Genomic DNA, 19,812 nt, shown 5'->3' on the forward strand with positions numbered 1-19,812 from the left:
AGTGGTCTGAGAGGGTCATTAACCAGTGTGGCAGCTACATTCAAATGTAAGGTGTGCACAGAGGGAGCTGCAGATGGAGGAAATGTTGAGTTGGATCTTGGAGACGGCGTGAAGCTGGAAGGTGTGAAAACATTTTGCTACCTCGGAGACATGCTGAATGGAGAAGGTGGATCAGACTCGGCAACGGTTGCTCGAGTGAGATGTGCATGGAAGAAGTTTCGGGAACTGAGTGGCGTGCTGATGAGGAGGAGAGTGTCGCTGAAGCTGAAGGGAAAGGTGTATGCTGCATGTGTGAGAAGTGTTATGATTTATGGGAGTGAGACATGGGTAATGAACGTAGAGCAGCAACGAAGGCTGGAAAGGGTGGAAATGCGAATGGTTCGATGGATGTGCGGAGTATCGTTGAGAGAGAGGAAGACAAATGATGAATTGCGAAAGATGATGGGAATATTGCCTGTGATTGATGCTGTGAAGAGGAACAGGTTGAGATGGTTTGGTCATGTATTGAGGAAGGATGAAAGTGACTGGTTGAGAAGAGTGATGGAAGTTAATGTAGAAGGAAGTAGAGGACGGGGAAAACCGAGACAGACTTGGCTAAAGATGGTGGAAGAAGAAATGCGGGCAAGGGGGTTAACAAGGAGAGATGCAGAAAATAGGGCAAAATGGAGAAGATTGTCATGGGGACCCCAAGGCTAACCCCCGCTCTAGCAGGGAACATGGCCTTAAAATGCATGTTGTTGTTGTTGTTGTTGTTGTTCTTCCCCTTATATGGGTTAGTTTGTCGTTATGTGTTGGGGAGGGGAAGATAGGCCCTCCTCTCATAAGGGTGTAATTTGCCAGGCAATGTAAAGGGTGTTTCCTGAAAGAATACCTTTTTTTCCCGACCGGATGCACACCTCAGACTTTAATAATTTTTCATTTCATTCCTTCCAAGAAACACCTTTCATTCCTTCCAAGACCTCGTTGATTTTATCCATTAAACAATCATGGGAACACTGTTCGCTCTCCGAAAAATCCAAAAAGCGGTCTTCAACTCGCTCTTTCATAATGGCTCCAAGGTTCTCCACTGGATTGAGGTCTGGCAAATTTCCAGGCCATCGCCCAAAGCCAACGCTGTGGAAATAATGCAAAACAAAGCCAATGCTGTGCAGCCTTAACGGGCCTGAGAGTGTCTGCAAAAAGCTTGCGTGCATTTCCAAACGCGACACAGGCGATCCTTTGAGCAACGAGTTTTTCAGTCATATCTGAAAAAATTTAGAAAAAAAAGAGAACAAATTGAGATATTTTTGGAGACTTTTCACCTCGCAGCGCACGCATTGTTGAGACTTGCTACAATTAATTATAATCACTTGTACGTTCACATTGCGGTTTGTGTGAGCGCGTGATTCGTTTTGGGGGAAAAAAGGCATTTTTTAGGAAAACACCCTTCTCACAGGCTCAAAGGCACACCATCCATGCATCATAGTAAAAGTCCCTTCGCCAAAGTGCATCACAGTAAAAGTCTCTTCGAGAAGGCTTGCGGGGCCGGGGTGAAAAACCACCAATCGGCAGCCCGGAAAACACCCCAAAACAGCCCCCACCCCCACCCTCACCAGGGCCTGACAGAAAGGCTTTGAACTTTGTTCTCTCTGCCTGCTGGCTTAATCTGCAGGAGATCATGACATGCTCACTCTCGTGTCCCTGACTAACTCTGCACGAGATCACGATGTGCTCACTCTCGTGTCCCTGGCTTACTCTGCACAAGACCATGACATGCTCACTCTCCATGTGTCCCAGGCTTACTCTGCACGAGATCATGACTTGCTCACTCTCCACGTGTCCCTGGCTTACTCTGCACAAGATCAGGACGTGCTCACTCTCCACGTGTCCCTAGCTTACTCTGCACAAGATCACGACGTGCTCACTCTCCATGTGTCCCTAGCTTACTCTGCACGAGATCACGACGTGCTCACTCTCCACGTGTCCCTGGCTTACTCTGCACGAAATATTAACGTGCTCACTCTCCACGTGTCCCTGGCTCACTCTGCATGAGATTACGACGTGCTCACTCTGCATGTGTCCCTGGCTTACTCTGCACAAGATCACGACATGCTCAATCTCCGCGTGTTACTGGCTCTTACCTGCATGGTGCCCGACGCACTCACTCTGCAGAGTTCCTGAAGCTTTTTGCCTGCTCAAGTTCGTGCTGGGGAGCTCCTTTACCTGCTCGTGGTGTCGGTGACGTCAAGACAAGGTCGTGGCAGTGGAAGAGCATCCTGGTGGCTGGTAACATCTTGACCATTCCGGTAACAGGATCGCAACGTTTGCTTCCCATCCCCCACCCCCGTGAACGTGTGCTGGGCGCCCTTGTTTGTCTTGTTTTATTTGTAGTAATCTTCATAACGCATAGATTAAGCTTTCTGCCTCTTGTCCCTTTTTCTTTCCGATTGATAAGTTGCACTCTAAATATTTGTAAACAAATCGAATCATTAAACGTTTCCTTTCCAGCTGTCCGTGAATGTCCTTTCTTTCATTGGTCCGCCATTGCTCGCACCCAGAGTAGCGATCGGACCGTAATGAAATTATCATCAGCCCGGCGAGTACCAACGGTTGCTCGGCCGTCTAAATTTCCATCCAGGAACAAAAGTGGAACACCACCGGAGGGTACGTTCCCCGATTGGAACAGTCACGTGGTACAAGTAAGCGGTGTCAGACGATTGGACCCTGCTATCACGCGACGGACCAATTGGCATTCGTAGTTGCTGGTTCGCAACCTGCCGAAGTACGAAGTTATTCGTGTGTGGCTGCCTCAGGTCCGGTAAGTTCAGGAGGGAACGGGGGCTAACCTCCTCATAGTAGACCCGAACCCCGGGCCGAAACAATACATTCTCTAAATCGATAATTCCATATATTGCGGAGTCTTATCAACTTTACTCGTGCTCCAACATGTGCACATAAGCATTTAACCATTAACGCGCCATTTTGGGAACACGCGAGGCCCGCATGTACCTGAGTGGACTGATTAACATTAAATTAATTAATATTAATTTCGCTGTTTCTCTCTTCAGCCGTAACTTCTCACCTCCACTTGCGAACAACTTGAATATTAATTATTATTCTGAAGGAACTGCGCTCCAACGCGAGTCGAAAGAATTGACGCGACCAAAGACGGAATTCGTCCGAGTTGCTTTATTGAAACAAAACAGCTCAGGTATTCTGACAAGCCCGTTTATCGGGCAGCAATATATATACACATTTATGTCGGGAAGTTTGCCCGGCAAAAGCTATACCGGGCATGCCCGGGTGTCAAGGGCGAGCCTTGGAAAGGCGAGTCTGGACCTGCCCGGGCGTGTTTGGCTGCGGCCTGGCAAGTCGAGGCTGGGCGTGCCCGGGCGCTCTGGACGAGCCCTGGAAAGGCGATAGCGGGCATGCCCGGACGCTCTGGGCGAGCCCTGGAAAGGCGATAGCGGGCATGCCCGGACGCTCTGGGCGAGCCCTGAAAAGGCGATAGCGGGCATGCCCGGACGCTCTGGGCGAGCCCTGGAAAGGCGAGAGCGGGCATGCCCGGGAAAGACGAGACCGGGCGTGCCCGGGAGGTTCGGGCGTGCCCGGGAACAGTGAGTCCGGGCATGCCCGGGAGAGGCGCGTCTGGCCGTGTTCTGGCCGGTGCAAGGCGATTGTGTGCATCCAGCGGTAACCGCTACACACGCCCCTCCAGAATCGACCTGCACCGGCAGGGTCAATTTAAGGGGGGTCCGGATGACCCGGCCGAAGCGACCCCTGGAGGGTCGTGGGGAGGGGTCCGACGTGGTGGTGGGTGATCGAGCGGGGGGAACTGTGGACGGGGGGCGGCCTCGCCGCGGAGGAAGGGCCAACCGTGGTGGTCGGTCGACGGCCATGTGCGCCGGTTTGAGGCGGTCCACAGAAATCCGGTCCGGCCGGCCGCCGAAGTCGACGATGAAAGACTTGTCGCCCCGTCGCAGGACCCGGAAGGGCCCGTCATACGGCGGCCGGAGTGGCCCCCGGTGCGCGTCATGACGCACAAAGACGTACTCCGCTGTGCGAAGCGCCGGGGGGGACGTAGCACTGGGGGCCACCGTGGCGGGACGTCGGCACGGGGGCAAATCGTCGGGCGGCCTCCTGGAGGTCCGAGCGCTGGCGAGCGGCGGACCAGGGACTGGTAGCGTCGGGCACGAATTCGCCCGGGACGCGGAGCGGCTGGCCGTAGACGAGCTCGGCGGCGGACGCCTGGAGGTCTTCTTTGGGGGCCGTGCGAAGGCCCAAAAGGACCCACGGCAGCCGGTCGGCCCAACCGTCGTCCTGAAGGCCGGCCATGAGTGCGGCCTTCATGGAGCGGTGAAACCGCTCGCACAACCCGTTGGCTTGGGGGTGGTAGGCCATGGTGCGGCGCAGCGTGACCCCCAACGAACGGGCGACCGCGCCCCAAAGCTCAGACGTGAACTGTGGGCCGCGGTCGGACGAGATGTCCGCTGGTGCGCCGAAGAGCGCGACCCAGGTGGCGATGAACGCCTGCGCCACGTCGGCGGTGGTGGTGGAGGTGAGGGGCACGGCCTCTGGCCACCTGGTGGTCCTGTCCACCATGGTGAGCAGGTGGGTGAACCCCCGCGAGGGGGGCAGGGGACCCACCAGGTCCACGTGGACGTGGTCGAAACGCCGTTCAGGCACGGCGAAAGGTGCCAGCGGGGCCTGGGTCTGGCGGTGGACCTTGACCCGCTGGCAGGCCGTGCAGGCGTTGGCCCAGTCGCGGATGTTTCGTCGAAGGCCGTGCCAGACGAAACGCGCCGACACCAGCTTCTGAGAAGCTTTCCGGCCCGGGTGAGAAAGGCCGTGGATGGAGGCGAAGATGCGGCGCTGCCAGGAAACGGGCACGATGGGGCGAGGCTGGCCCTGGGAGACGTCGCAGAGCAGGACGGTGCCGGCGAAGGGAATGTCGGCCAGGCGGAGGCCCGTGTCCACCGCACGGAGTGCCTGCACCGAGGCGTCGGTGGTCTGGTCGGCCGCCATGAGCGCGAAGTCCACGCCGAGGTGGACCGCGTTCGCGCTGGCCCGAGAAAGACAGTCGGCCACGGCGTTGTCTTTGCCGGCGACGTGCCGGATGTCCGTGGTGAACTCCGACACGGCGGCGAGGTGGCGCTGCTGGCGGGCCGACCACGGCTCCGTGACCTTAAACATTGCGTAGACCAACGGCTTGTGGTCGACGAAAGCCGTGAACAGGCGGCCCTCCAGGAGGTGTCGGAAATGGCGAACGGCCAGGAATAGCCCGAGCAGCTCGCGGTCGAACGTGCTGTAGTTTAACTCGTTCGGCCGGAGTTGCCGGCTGAAAAAAGCGAGTGGCTGCCAAACCCCGTCCACCCATTGCTCATGGACGGCGCCCACCGCGTAGTTGGAGGCGTCCGTCGTGAGGGCGATGGGCGCGTTGAGCACCGGGTGAGCCAGCAGCGTTGCGTCGGCGAGGGCCCGTTTGGCGCTGGTGAAGGCCGCGTCCATGGCCGCGGACCAAACAATGTCATGCTTGGCCGGCTTGCCCCGGAGGGCCTCGTAAAGGGGCCGCATGAGCTGAGCAGCGCGGGGCACGAATCGGTGATAAAAATTCACCATGCCGAGGAACTCTTGGAAGGCCTTGATGGAACGGGGACGCGGGAACGTGGTGATGGCCTCGACCTTGGTCGGCAGCGGCACGGCCCCGGTCTTGGTGATGCGGTGGCCCAAAAAGTCAACGGTCGTCGTGCCGAAGTGGCATTTGACCGGGTTGACAATTAAGCCGTGCTCGCTGAGGCGACCGAACAGTGTTCGGAGGTGGAGGAGGTGCTCGGCGCGGGACGTGCTGGCGACGAGGATATCGTCCAGATAGACGAAAAGAAACGGCAGGTCGCGCAGCACGCCGTCCATCAAGCGCTGGAACGCCTGGGCCGCGTTCTTGAGGCCATACGGCATCCGCAAAAATTCGAACAGGCCGAACGGCGTGATGACGGCCGTCTTCGGGACGTCGGCCACCCGGACAGGTACCTGGTGGTAGCCCCGTATCAGGTTAATTTTCGAAAAGATGACCCGTCCCGCCAAACGGGCGGAAAAGTCCTGAATATGCGGGATCGGGTACCTGTCGGGGGTGGTAGCGTCGTTGAGACGGCGGTAGTCGCCACACGGGCGCCATCCACCCCCCGGCTTTGGCACGATGTGCAGTGGCGAGGCCCACGCGCTATCGGAGCGCCGCACGATGCTGAGGTGCTCCAACGCGTCGAACTCGGCCTTCGCCATGGCGAGCTTGGCCGGGTCGAGGCGGCGGGCCCTGGCGTAGACCGGCGGGCCCGTAGTGGGTATGTGGTGCTCGATCCCGTGCCGCACCGCGACGGCCGAAAACGTCGGCCGCGTGAGGGCCGGGAATTCCGCGAGCAGGCGAGCGAACTCGTTCGCTGCCGGGAGGGCGCACGCCAGTTCGGTCGGCGCGGAGCTGCTCATCGTGCACGCCAGGGAGCTGAAGGTCTCGGCGTTGACAAGGCAACGACGTTTGACGTCGACCAGCAGCCCGTGCGCGCAGAGGAAGTCGGCGCCCAGCAAAGCCATGGGGACGCAGGCGGTCACAAAAGTCCATTGAAAACGCTGGCTGCCGAAGCAGAGGGTGACGACGCGTGGGCCGAAAGTGCGTATGGCCAAGCCATTAGCAGTGACCAAAGAGGGGCCGCAAACGGCGTCCCGCCTGTCCTGCTCGGAGGCGGGTATGACGCTCAGTTGGGCGCCGGTGTCACACAGGAAACGCCGCCCAGACGCTTTGTCCCGAATAAACAGCAAGTTGCCCGAGTGGCCGGCGCTCATGGCTGGGAATGAACGCCGGCCCGGCCGTTTCCCGACCTGCCGAAAGTGCACGGGGGCCGGCACGTCCGAGCCTTGTGTCCGAACCTGGCGTGGTAATAACACCACGCCCGGTCAGGTGGAGGCCCCGGCCGTCATGTCGGAAGCGGGCGGTGCGGCGTGGCGGCCGCCAGTTGCACCGGCAGTTCGGCCTCCAACCGCGCAGGGCGCTCGGGTTTCGTGGGCGTCGCCTCGGACGGTGGCGGGCTCCAGGTAACCGCGCCGATGTGCTGGCCCGCCGAGGAGATCTTATCGGCTTCCCTGGCAAGGGCGCGGGAATCCGTGATCAACGTGCCAGCCAGGGCGAGGCGTACCGGTTGAGGCAGCTGGCGAAGGAACAGCTTGCGGAACAGAAAATCCGGAGAGTGCTCACCGAGCAACGAGAGCATATAGTCCATGCGCTCGGACGGGCGCGTGTCGCCGAGCTCGGGCAGAGTGAGCAGGCGCCGTGCGCGTGCTGCCGGTGAGAGGGCGAAAGCGTCGAGGAGGAGTGTCTTCAGCGCGTCGTATTTGTCAGCAGCCGGCGGGTGCTCGAGGAGGCTCAAGGCGCAGGCCGCGGTGGCGGAACCGAGCGCCGCCACAACATGGTGGAAGCGGGTGTCGTCCGCGGTGATGCCTCGCAGGGCGAACTGAGAGTCCGCCTGAGCGAACCAAACAGCCGAGTGAGCCTCCCAGAAGGTAGGCAGTTTAAGCGTCACTGCCGTATCCATGTCGGTAGGTCACCAATGAAGGAACTGCGCTCCAACGCGAGTCGAAAGAATTGACGCGACCAAAGACGGAATTCGTCCGAGTTGCTTTATTGAAACAAAACAGCTCAGGTATTCTGACAAGCCCGTTTATCGGGCAGCAATATATATACACATTTATGTCGGGAAGTTTGCCCGGCAAAAGCTATACCGGGCATGCCCGGGTGTCAAGGGCGAGCCTTGGAAAGGCGAGTCTGGACCTGCCCGGGCGTGTTTGGCTGCGGCCTGGCAAGTCGAGGCTGGGCGTGCCCGGGCGCTCTGGACGAGCCCTGGAAAGGCGATAGCGGGCATGCCCGGACGCTCTGGGAGAGCCCTGGAAAGGCGAGAGCGGGCATGCCCGGGAAAGACGAGACCGGGCGTGCCCGGGAGGTTCGGGCGTGCCCGGGAACAGTGAGTCCGGGCATGCCCGGGAGAGGCGCGTCTGGCCGTGTTCTGGCCGGTGCAAGGCGATTGTGTGCATCCAGCGGTAACCGCTACAATTCCTCTTCCGACGCACAACACAACCTTCTTCGCACTCCTTGTCAATGCATGAAGAAGAATCAACGTGGCACGTGTGTTGCCGTGATTGGTTGATTCAGAAGCTCGAAGAAGGCAGCAATCCATAGACGTTGAGCACGAACAAGAGGGAAACATTCCTGATTAGAACGGTACTCAGTAGAGAGCATATCTCCGCCTGGTTGGCCATTTCACTCAATGGTGAAGAATCACATAAAAATTCTACTAGCTGGATCCGGATCCGGATCTTCACCAAAATCGAATCGATTCTTCCTTGTCACACACTCAACCTGTCCAACAAATTTCATCGAAATCCATCCATAACTTTTTGAGATATCCTGCTATGTATCGTTTTTGGCCCAATTTCCCAATGGTGAAGAATCACTTAAAAAATTAAATAATTCTCATATCCGAATCCATATTCAGATCTTCAACAAAATTGAATCTATTTGTCCTTGTCAGACACCCAACCGGTCCACCAAGTTTCGTCCAAATCCGTGCATAACCTTTTGAGATATCCTGCTATGTATCGTATTTGGCCCTATATACCAATGGTGAAGAATCACTTGTAAAAATTCCAGCACCCGGATTCGAATCCGAATCTTCACCAAAATCTAATTATTTCGTCCTTGTCACAAACGCTACATCTCTTCCAAATTTTGTCCGAATCCGTCCACAACTTTTTGAGATATTTTGTTCACAGACAGCCAGGGGAAAAACATAACCTCCATCCACCTTTGGTGACGGAGGTAATAAAATGAAGAGTAGGAAAACATTCCTGAAAACTAGATCGACACTCTTTGACGTCACGACATCGACCGATATGCCCTCGCCAAAATTATTACGTCATTATACATACTTGTACCAAGTTTGATTTAAATCCCTTCAGCTGTTCTCAAGTTATCACATTTTTACCTTGCATGACCTCTGACCTTTGACCTCATGAAGCCATAATCCAATCGGTTCATCTTTGCATCACATGTACTTACACCAAGTTTGTTTAAAAAATCCCATCACTGGTTCACAAGTTGGTCCAGTAACTTAATTTTTACGTAACATGATGTCTGACCTTTATGCTTTAACCTCTTTACCCCAAAATCAAATCGGTTCATCCTCGACTCCTCTCTCCCCACCTCCTCTCTCCCCACCTCCTCTCTCCCCACCTCCTTTCTCCCCACCTCTACTCTCCTCACCTCCTTTCTCCCCCTCTCCCCCTCACCTCACCTCCTCTCTCCCCACCTCCTCTCTCCCCACCTCCTCTCTCCCCACCTCCTCTCTCCCCACCTCCTTTCTCACCCTCTCCTCTCTCCCCACCTCCTTTCTCCCCCTCTCCTCTCTCCCCACCTCCTCTCTCCCCACCTCCTCTCTCCCCACCTCTACTCTCCTCACCTCCTTTCTCCCCCTCTCCCCCTCACCTCACCTCCTCTCTCCCCACCTCCTCTCTCCCCACCTCCTCTCTCCCCACCTCCTCTCTCCCCATCTCATCTGTCCCCATCTCATCTGTCCCCATCTCATATGTCCCCACCTCCTCTTTCCCCACCTCATCTGTCCCCACCACCTCTCTCCACACCTCCTCTCTCCCCATCTCATCTGGCCCCATCTCATCTGTCCCCACCTCATGTGTCCCCACCTCCTCTCTCCCCACCTCCTCTCTCCCCACCTCCTCTCTTCCCATCTCATCTGTCCTCACCGCCTCTCTCCCCACCTCCTCTCTCCCCACCTCCTCTCTCCCCACCTCCTTTCTCCCCCTCTCCTCTCTCCCCCTCTCCTCTCTCCCAATCTCCTCTCTCCCAATCTCATCTGTCCCCATCTCATCTGTCCACACCTCATATGTCCCCACCTCCGCTCTCCCCACCGCCTCTCTCCCCATCTCATCTGTCCCCACCTCCTCTCTCCCCATCTCATCTGTCCCCACCTCCTCTCTCCCCATCTCATCTGGCCCCACCTCCTCTCTCCCCATCTCATCTGTCCCCACCTCCTCTCTCCCCATCTCATCTGTCCGCACCTCCTCCCTCCCCATCTCATCTGGCCCCACCTCCTCTCTCCCCACCTCCTCTCTCCCCACCTCCTCTCTCCCCACCTCCTTTCTCCCCCTCTCCTCTCTCCCCATCTCATCTGTCCCCATCTCATCTGTCCCCACCTCATATGTCCCCACATCCTTTCTCCCCCTCTCCTCTCTCCCCATCTCATCTGTCCCCATCTCATCTGTCCCCACCTCATATGTCCCCACCTCCTCTCTCCCCACCTCCTCTCTCCCCATCTCATCTGTCCCCACCTCCTCTCTCCCCATCTCATCTGTCCCCACCTCCTCTCTCCCCACCTCCTCTCTCCCCACCTCCTTTCTCCCCCTCTCCTCTCTCCCCACCTCCTCTCTCCCCACCTCCTTTCTCCCCCTCCCCTCTCTCCCCTCCCCTCTCTCCCCATCTCATCTGTCCCCATCTCATCTGTCCCCACCTCATATGTCCCTACCCCCTCTCTCCCTACCTCCTCTCTCCCCATCTCATCTGTCCCCACCTCCGCTCTCCCCATCTCATCTGTCCCCACCTCATCTGTCCCCACCTCATCTGTCCCCACCTCATATGTCCCCACATCCTCTCTCTCTCCCCACCTCTTCTCTCCCCTCCCACTCCATCGCGGCTCTTGTTCCACAGACGATCGTGTTTTCGGTCGAGGAGCTTTCCAGACATCATACAATTTGCTCGAACGTTGCTGCTGATGAAGAGACGAACGTTCAATGGAACAAGTACATTGTCTTGGGGCCTTAACCAGGTAATCGATCGATAAAGAAACGCTCCAACCACGACCGGATAATTGATCGATTGGTGAAAGCATCAATGTGGGGTTGAGAGTGTGTGGAGCGGTGTGCAGAGCAATCGAAGTAACGGACTTTAAAACATGCTGCGGAGATTTCGGGGTGGTGGGTAGAGTTAAGGGATGGACGAACAGGTGTATGTGTGTGTGACTGCATGTGTGACTGTGTGTGTGTGTGTGTGTGTGTGTGTGTATGTATGTGTGTGTGACGTATGACTGTGTTTGTGTGTGTGTGTGTGTGACGTATGACTGTGTGTGTGTGTGTGTGTGTGTGTGTATGACTGCGTGTGTGTGTGTGTGTGTGTGTGTGTGTGTGTGTGTGTGTGTGTGTGTGTGTGTGTGTGTGTGTGTGTAACGTTCTCATGTGAATTAGAGGTTCCAGCAATAGTCTGTCGGTTTAATGAGAAAGAGACCACGGACAAGTGACCGATTTTTAAATCGCGACTTCAGATGGCATTTAAAACTCATTCATGCCATTCAGACTGTCACATTCATTGTGGAGAGAGAGAGAGAGAGAGAGAGAGAGAGAGAGAGAGAGAGAGAGAGAGAGACAGAGAGAGAGAGAGAGAGAGAAAGAGAGAGAGAGAAAGAGAGAAAGAAAAAGAGAGAAAGAAAGAAAGAAAGAAAGAGAGAAAAGAAAAAAAAAGAAGAGAAAAAAAAAAAAAGGCAAGGATAATAATGGTGAATGCAAATTTGTTGTGTAAAGGTAATAATGATGAATATTTTGTTTAAGGTTAAAAATAGTGCATCATTTCTTGTGTAAAGTTAATAATAAAGATTTTTTGCTGTGTAAAGTTAATAATTAATAATTTGTTGTGTAAAGTTAATAATAAAGAATGATTTCTTGTGTAAAGGTAATAGCAATTAATGATTTTGTTGTGTAAAGGTAATGATGATAATTTTGCTGTGGAAAGGTAAGAATGATGAAGGATTTTTTGGTTCAAGGTAATAATGATGAATGATTTGTTGTGTAATGCTAATGATACGTGACTTGTGTAAAGTTCATAATGATGAATAATTTGTTGTGTAATGCTAATGATACGTGACTTATGTAAAGTTAATAATGATAAATGATTTGTTGTGTAATCCTAATGATACATGACTTATGTAAAGTTCATGATGATCAATGATTTGTTGTGCAATGCTCATGATACGTGACTTATGTAAAGTCAATAATGACAAATGATTTGTTGTGTAATGCCAATGATAAATGACTTATGTAAAGTTCATAATGATAAATGATTTGTTGTGTAATGCTAATGATACGTGACTTATGTAAAGTTCATAATGATAAATAATTTGTTGTGTAATGCTAATTATACGTGACTTATGTAAAGTTCATAATGATAAATGATTTGTTGTGCAATGCTAATGATACGTGACTTATGTAAAGTTCATAATGATAAATGATTTGTTGTGTAATGCTAATGATAAATGACTTATGTAAAGTTCATAATGATAAATGATTTGTTGTGTAATGCTAATGATACGTGACTTATGTAAAGTTCATAATGATAAATGATTTGTTGTGTAATGCTAATGATACATGACTTTTGTAAAGTTCATAAGATAAATGATTTGTTGTGTAATGCTAATGATACGTGACTTATGTAAAGTTCATAAGATAAATGATTTGTTGTGTAATGCTAATGATACATGACTTATGTAAAGTTCATAATGATAAATGATTTGTTGTGCAATGCTAATGATACATGACTTTTGTAAAGTTCATAAGAGAAATGATTTGTTGTGTAATGCTAATGATACGTGACTTATGTAAAGTTCATAAGATAAATGATTTGTTGTGTAATGCTAATGATACATGACTTATGTAAAGTTCATAAGATAAATGATTTGTTGTGTAATGCTAATGATACATGACTTATGTAAAGTTCATAAGATAAATGATTTGTTGTGTAATGCTAATGATACATGACTTATGTAAAGTTCATAAAGATAAATGATTTGTTGTGTAATGCTAATGATACATGACTTATGTAAAGTTCATAAGATAAATGATTTGTTGTGTAATGCTAATGATACATGACTTATGTAAAGTTCATAAGATAAATGATTTGTTGTGTAATGCTAATGATATGTGACTTATGTAAAGTTCATAAGATAAATGATTTGTTGTGTAATGCTAATGATACATGACTTATGTAAATGTTCATAATGATAAATGATTTGTTGTGCAATGCTAATGATACGTGACTTATGTAAAGTTCATAACGATAAATGATTTGTTGTGCAATGCTAATGATCACGTGACTTATGTAAAGTTCATAATGATAAATGATTTGTTGTGCAATGCTAATGATACATGACTTATGTAAAGTTAATAATGATAAATGATTTGTTGTGTAATGCTAATGATACGTGACTTATGTAAAGTTAATAATGACAAATGATTTGTTGTGTAATTCTAATGACACATGACTTATGTAAAGTTAATAATGACAAATGATTTGTTGTGTAATGCTAATGATACGTGACTTATGTAAAGTTCATAATGATAAATGATTTGTTGTGCAATGCTAATGATACGTGACTTATGTAAAGTTCATAATGATAAATGATTTGTTGTGCAATGCTAATGATACGTGACTTATGTAAAGTTAATAATGATAAATGATTTGTTGTGTAATTCTAATGACACATGACTTATCTAAAGTTAATAATGATAAATGATTTGTTGTGCAATGCTCATGATACGTGACTTATGTAAAGTCAATAATGATAAATGATTTGTTGTGTAATGCTAATGATACGTCATTTATGTAAAGTTCATAATGATAAATGATTTGTTGTGTAATCCAAAAGATACGTCACTTACTTAAAGTTCATAATGATAAATGATTTGTTGTGTAATGCTAATGATACGTCACTTACTTAAAGTTCATAATGATAAATGATTTGTTGTGCAATGCTAATGATACGTGACTTATTTAAAGTTCATAATGATAAATGATTTGTTGTGCAATGCTAATGATACATGACTTATGTAAAGTTCATAAGATAAATGATTTGTTGTGTAATGCTAATGATACATGACTTATGTAAAGTTCATAAGATAAATGATTTGTTGTGTAATGCTAATGATACATGACTTATGTAAAGTTCATAAAGATAAATGATTTGTTGTGTAATGCTAATGATACATGACTTATGTAAAGTTCATAAGATAAATGATTTGTTGTGTAATGCTAATGATACATGACATATGTAAAGTTCATAAGATAAATGATTTGTTGTGTAATGCTAATGATACGTGACTTATGTAAAGTTCATAAGATAAATTATTTGTTGTGTAATGCTAATGATACATGACTTATGTAAAGTTCATAATGATAAATGATTTGTTGTGCAATGCTAATGATACGTGACTTATGTAAAGTTCATAACGATAAATGATTTGTTGTGCAATGCTAATGATCACGTGACTTATGTAAAGTTCATAATGATAAATGATTTGTTGTGCAATGCTAATGATACATGACTTATGTAAAGTTAATAATGATAAATGATTTGTTGTGTAATGCTAATGATACGTGACTTATGTAAAGTTAATAATGACAAATGATTTGTTGTGTAATTCTAATGACACATGACTTATGTAAAGTTAATAATGACAAATGATTTGTTGTGTAATGCTAATGATACGTGACTTATGTAAAGTCAATAATGATAAATGATTTGTTGTGTAATGCTAATGATACGTCACTTATGTAAAGTTCATAATGATAAATGATTTGTTGTGTCATCCAAATGATACGTCACTTACTTAAAGTTCATAATGATAAATGATTTGTTGTGTAATGCTAATGATACGTGACTTATTTAAAGTTCATAATGATAAATGATTTGTTTTGCAATGCTAATGATACGTGACTTATGTAAAGTTAATAATGATAAATGATTTGTTGTGTAATTCTAATGACACATGACTTATGTAAAGTTAATAATGATAAATGATTTGTTGTGTAATGCTAATGATACGTGACTTATGTAAAGTTAATAATGATAAATGATTTGTTGTGCAATGCTAATGATACGTGACTTATGTAAAGTTAATAATGATAAATGATTTGTTGTGCAATGCTAATGATACGTGACTTATGTAAAGTTAATAATGATAAATGATTTGTTGTGTAATGCTAATGATACATGACTGATGTAAAGTTCATAATGATAAATTATTTGTTGTGCAATGCTCATGATACGTGACTTATGTAAAGTTCATAATGATAAATTATTTGTTGTGTAATGCTTATGATACATGATTTATGTAAAGTTAATAATGATAAATGATTTGTGGTGTAATGCTAATGATACATGACTTATGTAAAGTTAATAATGATAAATTATTTGTTGTGCAAAGGTAATAGCAATGAATTTTTTGTTGTGTGAAGGTAATAATGATGGTTAATTTGTGTAAAGTTAATAATGATGAATGGTTTGTGTAAAGACAATATAGTGAAGAATGATTTGATGTATTAATGTAATAATGAATGATTTGTTGTGTTGTGTAAAGTTAATAATGATGAATGATTTGTGTAAAGGCAATAGCAATGAATGGCTTCTTGTGTGAAGGTAATAATGATGAATGAAAGGTTGTGTAAAGTTAATGGTAATTAATGATTGGATGTGTAAAGGTAATTGTGATGAATGATTTGTTGTGTAAAGTTAATGACGAATGATTTGTTGTGTAAAGTTGATGATGAATTGTTTTGTAAAGTTGTGATGAATGATTTGTTGTGGAATGATGGTTAATGATGAAGAATGATTTATAATGTATTTATTTATTTATTTATTTTTTATTACTGTTATTTTTTGTATACAACATCGAGGCTCGTGTTAGAGCTAACATCAATCACACAAAAACAAACTGACACAAAAAACATATGATCAAGGGAGCGGGAGACAAGATGAGGAGAGAGAAGGAAGCACACAAGTACAACAGTAGAGAACAGGGACATCGGGAGATCTGTGGGAGGGAGAGGGCTTGGGGGGAGGAGGCGTGGGAATGGGGTGGGAGGGAGAGGTATAAAACACATGGATACTGCTAGGACTTCAAGCAAAGAAGTCGGTATTTCAAAAAGGTGGATCTGGGGTGAATTAACAGGGATAGAAAAGATCAAGGTTTTGGATTGGGGAAGATAAGAGATGGTGGTGAACAGCTGTTTTAAAGACCTGGAGGGAGGCGAGGTATTGAAGAGAGTGAGGGAGTTTGTTCCAGATGCGGGAGAAAAGAGGAATGAAAGAGTGAAGTGAGCAGAGAGTCTTGATTTTGGCAATTTGTTGTGTAAAGTTAATAATGATGAATGATTTCTTTTGTAAAGTTGTGATGAATGATTTGTGTAAATGCAATAACAATGAATGTAATAATGATGAATGATTTGTTGTGTGTAGTTAATAGCAATTAACGATTCGTTGTGGAAAGATAATTGTGTTGAATGAATTGTTGTGTAAAGGTAATGAAGCATGACTTGTGTCAAGTTTAAAATGATGAATTAATTGTTGTGTAAAGTTAATGATGATGAATGGTTTATGTAAAGTTAATAATGATGAATGATTGCTTTTGTCAGATTAATAGTGATGAATGATATATTGTGTAAAGTTGGGGTTGCAGATGTGTGAAATGAAAAGGAAATCATATTCCAGTAGGATGTGTGGGGGGTGGAGGCGGGGGGGGGGGGGGGGGGAGTGATAAAGGGGTTGGGGGAGAGAATAAAAAATTCCTTGGGATTCAGTGTTGGGGGAGGACTCCAATTCCAATTATATAGCACCGTTCCTGGAGGGATGGGGGTATTGCAAGTCATCATGTTCTGGGGGAATTACCCTGTCCATAAACGGGCGAGATAATGCGTTTGTAAATCTGGGGGAGGTAACGGTTTTGTAAGGACGAGTGTTTCGCTAGAAATTTAAAAATAAAAAGAACCTTGGCATTTTTGGACTATTGTGAGCAATTCCTTGATATCTTTTCAATGTCCTATTTTATACTGTGAATTATTTACATCGATAATATATTCAAACAAGCAAGCATGAACGATTCTTTTGCCTGGCTTGGCAACAAGCCATGAGACTCTGCTGATTGGCTGTGTGAGACTAGGTGCACTGTGATTGGTTGCTGGAAAGTGATGTCTGAACACTCACTGTACCTGTTTCCTATTTTTCCAATTCCAAAATACAAAATAGTTACAAAAAACACAAAAGGAAGTGGGCCTGGAGTACATGGGCTTGCTATAGTATATTGAATTATGGATCTGGTCTCGGGGTAAAATTGGGGATTGATTGGAATAGTTGTTTCATAGTACATGTTAGAATAAGTGTGGTGTAGTTCCTGTAAATTATAAAGCGTGACAAGTACGTGTTTAGAAAGCTGTCGTCTCCCCCGCCCCAGTGTCTGTTTCTAAACCCTGGCTTCCCCCCCTCCATTTAAACTTAAATCTTCCACGTCGTACATGTGTCTGTGTAATTTTCCATTGTAAGCAGCCAATCAGTACAGCCCATGACGATGATGGCAAAGGGGGCTAAAGGTCACGATGGGTGGTAGACAAGGCCATCATTATTGCCTATCAAAAATGTGGAATGTGACTGGCATGCCAGGCAATGGATCTCTCAGGCTCCAGCGGCCAAATTGGCGTGTGCCGTGGATGGTGCGATCTCCCCCGCGGGATGTTATAAATGCACACGCAGTGGCAGTTGGCAGTTTTTGGTTGGCAGTGCTTCTTGGTATTGGTTCCTGCCTGGTCCTACGTGGTTCTGTGCTGTGTGTTGGTATTTGTTTCGACTTTGTGGCACAAGTCACAGGTCATTGGAGAGCTGGTACACTGTGAACGTGGCTGGGGAAGTACGCAAGGCACACTGAGGAGCATCGTGCACTACTGCACTAGTCTGTGTGCACTCAAACAAGGGTCATATAACACGTGTGCGAGCATTGTGTGCGGAGCAAGTTTTCTCTCTTTGTCTCGTCTTTTCCTTGCTCAGTCCTGTGTTTCCATGAGTGCATGACATACAACAACAACACAACATGCATTTTAAAGGCCATTTTCCCTGCTAGAGCGGGGGTTAGCCTTGCGGTCCCCATGACAATCTTCTCCATTTTGCCCTATTTTCTGCATCTCTCCTTGTTAACCCCCTTGCACGCATTTCTTCTTCCACCATCTTTAGCCAAGTATTTCTCGGTCTTCCCCGTCCTCTACTTCCTTCTACATTCATTTCCATCACTCTTCTCAACCAGTCACTTTCATCCTTCCTCAACACATGACCAAACCATCTCAACCTGTTCCTCTTCACAGCATCAATCACAGGCTCTATTCCCATCATCTTTCGCAATTCATCATTTGTCTTCCTCTCTCTCAACGATACTGCGCACATCCGTCGAACCATTCGCATTTCCACCCTTTCCAACCTTCGTTGCTGCTCTACGTTCATTACCCATGTCTCGCTCCCATAAATCATAACACCTCTCACACATGCAGCATACACCTTTCCCTTCAGCTTCAACGACACTCCCCTCATGATCAGCACGCCACTCAGTTCCCGAAACTTCTTCCATGCACATCTCACTCTAGCAACCGTTGCCGAGTCTGATCCACCTTCTCCATTCAGCATGTCTCCGAGGTAGCAAAATGTTTTCACACCTTCCAGCTTCACGCCGTCTCCAAGATCCAACTCAACATTTCCTCCATCTGCAGCTCCCTCTGTGCACACCTTACATTTGAATGTAGCTGCCACACTGGTTAATGTCCCTCTCAGACCACTACATTTTTGATGAACCCACTCAGCGCACATTGTACATTGAATGGAATTCACTCCGACACCCTTCCTACACACAGCACATGGCCACTTCCCAGTTCTTTCCACCTCACCACATGCTTTACCACTTGCCATCACCTTCGTCTTTCCGATATTCACCTTCAGACCTTTTGTCTCCATACATTCCTTCCACTTGTTCATCTTTTCCTTCAGTCCATCCATACTTTCCGCAATCAACACCAGTTGATTCCACCAGTGAATCAACACCAGTGCATGACATAAGGTTGTTTATTAAGCCAAAGAGGTTCCGAGGACATGTGGGATTAATTTATTCATTCGATATTGTCTGTGATGGCAGCTGTGCAGCCATGTTCTTCTTCCTACCCCTTTGCTCCCTATTAGTAAATCTTCCGGATTTGATGAAACCTTATGTAGTCATTGGTAGCAGCCTCCAAAGCACTTAAATAATTGCTGTATTAATCCGTTAGATGGGCAGATTGGGTCCCCGCTAAAGTGTTTTAAAAGCGAATCGCTGACGGGCTCGCTCGGCTAATCTTGGCGACAAATTCGCGCAATTATGTGCTCTGAAACACAAATTCAGCCCAAATTAACCTAGTGGATGTGAACATCTTTTTGGCCCATACCCATCTGGATGGCATGACCATCTTTGAAGATGTGTGACCATTGCTTTGGTGTCAGGAGTGGGATATTCAACCTGAATTTGAGTCATGGATCTGCTCCCCCCCCCCCCACCCCCCACAACCTCAAATAAAAATGTTAATATCCCCATATGTTGTGATTGTTGATGTCCCGTCTGTGATACACCTGTTCGGTCCTATCCTCACACCATTTTGTGGTTTGTGTGTGTTGTTCGTGGATCGGGTGATTGCCTTGAGTAGTATGGATGTGGTATGGGCACGATGCACCTCTTGGCCTCATCTTGTATTGAGGCTTCCTTGTATATTCAACTTGTATACTTGAGGCTTCCTATATTGTATGGAGGATCCAGGATTCCTGTGGAGGGGGGCCAGAATATCTGGGAAGGCACATTGTCGCAAAAAGCACACCTGTATGCATGCCTCAGGTCTGATGTAATTATGGGGTCAATTTGACGATTCTAGCCTCTCACTGTGTACAGTAATCTTGATACAAC

At 47.6% G+C, this 19,812-nt stretch overlaps 1 protein-coding gene across 1 annotated transcript in view; it reads right to left on the minus strand.

Moving 5' to 3' along the window:
- RCN2 (reticulocalbin 2) overlaps nucleotides 1-19,812 on the minus strand; it is a 425,951-nt gene that overhangs the window by 263,347 nt on the left and 142,792 nt on the right. The gene's annotated exons all lie outside the window — the stretch shown is intronic.

This window comes from Myxine glutinosa, chromosome 11, assembly GCF_964187855.1.
Source record: "Myxine glutinosa chromosome 11, kmMyxGlut1.1, whole genome shotgun sequence".
In the NCBI taxonomy this organism is placed as follows: Eukaryota; Metazoa; Chordata; class Myxini; order Myxiniformes; family Myxinidae; genus Myxine; species Myxine glutinosa.